The following is a 2,547-nucleotide window of genomic DNA, read 5'->3' as shown; positions in this document are numbered from 1 at the left end:
CATACCAAAGGCGGCGTCTCCAGTGGAGGCCCGCCCCGCCATCACTGTGAATGGCCTCGGCTCAGCCCTCGGGAAGGCGCCTTTGGCATCGGAATGGCAGTCCTGCGCGGCAAGGCTGCGGTGGCGGAGCCTCGAGGAGGGGACCCGTTCTCAGTGGTGCTTGTGAGGAGGGTCTGGTACCCGACTCTGCTGCCTGCCTGGTTGGCTAACTCGTGTGACAGGTGCATTTACTTTTGTACGTCTCTGCGCCCCCCCCCCCCCCCCCCCACCGCAGGGTCGGCTCCTGTGGTGGCCGGGGATGCAGGCGGGTTAGTCGTGGGTGCCTGCTTTGTCTACAGGGGAGTCACGCTGACAGGTGACAGTATTTTATAGAGAGGTGATGAAAATTTATAAATTTCATAGACGGACTTCATTTATTTTTAGACTGTATGACGAATACACAGTAAACTAAAGAGAAAAGGAAGAAAGGAAAGTGAGGGGAAACCCTCCCGCCTGTTCAAGTGCACAGCGGCACTGGCCCAGGGCCCGCCTGCCCACTCTGCTGGGGTGACACCTGCTCCACCCGAGCGGCCACGGTGGTGCTTGGGGAAGGGATGCGCTGGGGGTGGCCGGGCAGGAGGGCTGCTCCCTGAGGCTCCAAGGTGGCCGGTAGGGCTCTCGGTCCCTCGAGCACAGCACCTGTGACCGGTCTTGGGTCCCTCGGTGGAGCAATGTTGTCTGTGTGCCTCCCGAGAAGCTCTCGGTCCCCCGAAAGGGCCAACATCGGCCAAAGGTGCTGACACGGGGCCCGGACCCAAAGTGGGCACCCCAGCGAGGGCTGAGCGTGGGCAGTCGGAGCCCCATCCTCAGGTGCTTGCCCCCCAGGCGGCACCCGTCAAGGAGCGTGGGAGGGTGGGCCTCTGTGTGGGGGCCTAACGTGAGCCTTCCCGGGCCTGGCCAACTCCACACACCCTTCAGAGGTGGGCGCCACGGGTCCTCTGCCTGCCCGTGAGTGGGGTCAGTGTGGTGGCCGAGGCCCGGCCCCACTTCCTGATCCCCAGGATGCAGGCCACAAGGGTCAGAGTGGGCCAGTGCGCTGCCTGCAGCCACCTCTACACTGTGTGGGGCAGCAATCAGGCTAGAGACGGAGCCTTCCTCCTGTGACCGCCCGTCCTGCCCCCTTCCCCCCAGGTCGGTGCTCCCAGTGCACGACGGTGCTGTCCTGATCCCCCCGCCCCCGGCCTCTCCAAGAGGCTCCCCTCCCCGTGTCAGGAACACAGGGCTCCCGAGAAAGCTGCGGCGCTGCCAGCGGAGCCCCCACCTGAACAAAGGACACTGTACACAAACACTGCGTCACTTCGGGAGGACCACCGCGCCGCGTCTGTCCTCTGCACGCACGCGCAGGCACCAGGGGACGGACGACCCGCGCAGGGCCTGCCCCACAGCGGGGCCCAGCTCGGCCTCTCCACACCCACCCTCCGGTCCCAGCCTGAGCGCCACCGCTGACGCCAGCCACGGGAGTAGGGCGCCGGCTGGCGTGCGTGGGGAGCGGCCCGGCGGGAGCCCCACCGCTGCTGCCGACGCGGGTGCTCCAGGTCTGACGGCTGCCGTCGCTTTGCTCAGGAAAACCTAACAACTAGGACAGCCTCCAGTCAGGGGATGCGTTCTCTGTTCATCTATGAATCGTGACCTATTTAAGAACCACCCCCCCACACACTGCCCTTATTTATCCTGCCAGCCGGCCCGTCTACAGTTAGAACTGTTTGTTCTCATTTACGCATCCATCCACGCTGGCTCTCGCATCCCTGACTTGGTTTGTAACGGAGACGGGCTTTGCTTTCTTGTTCTGGTAGCCTATGTTTCAGTTGGGGCGCTGGCTCCACCCCCTCTTCCCAAGGGAACCCCACTGCACTGCGTTTCCACCTCTAGACGCTGTAATAAAATACCTGTTTTCACTTGAACCTGGTCTGGTGGCAGTGTTTCTTCCCGACCGTGACACAGCAAGGTCCTGGAGCGCAAAGAGGGTCCCGGGCCGTGATAGCCATCCCCAGCTGGGGAGGATGGTCACTCCCAGCAGAAGCCCCACCTGCTCCGGAAGGCAGGCCCTGTGACCACAGCAGACAGTGAGCCCCACCTCAGGGAGGCCCAGCCCCTCCTTCAGGGCCAACACCTGACTAGGTCAGGCCCACCCACTTGACTAACTGAAACCGACTGCTTGAGTACTTTTCACAACACCAACAAAACCCTTCCCGAAGTCCCGCCTGCACTCAGAGGGAGGCCTGTGAGCCCCAGAGGCCCTGCGGGCTGGGCCCCAGCCTCCCTACCTTTCCTGGCTCTGGGTTCTAGGCCTCCTCTCCTCTGTTCCTACTGGGCACTTAAACCTTGAAGCTGGGCAGGGCTTCACTTCCCTCAGGGCCCCGCTGTGACTCTGCGGGCCCGGCAGCCTGCGGACGACAGAGGTCCCTCTCTGCATTCATTGCACCGCCGTCCCGTGTGAAAAAGAGGTACCTTTATTTGAACAGAACAAACTGGCCACCCCAAAGGCGCACCTTCCAGCTCTGCCCAGAG

Source organism: Lipotes vexillifer, unplaced genomic scaffold (assembly GCF_000442215.2).
Source record: "Lipotes vexillifer unplaced genomic scaffold, Lipotes_vexillifer_v1.1 scaffold225, whole genome shotgun sequence".
Lineage (NCBI taxonomy): Eukaryota > Metazoa > Chordata > Mammalia > Artiodactyla > Lipotidae > Lipotes > Lipotes vexillifer.
The sequence above is the reverse complement of the archived record's forward strand: the minus strand, read 5'-3'. Positions refer to the sequence as shown.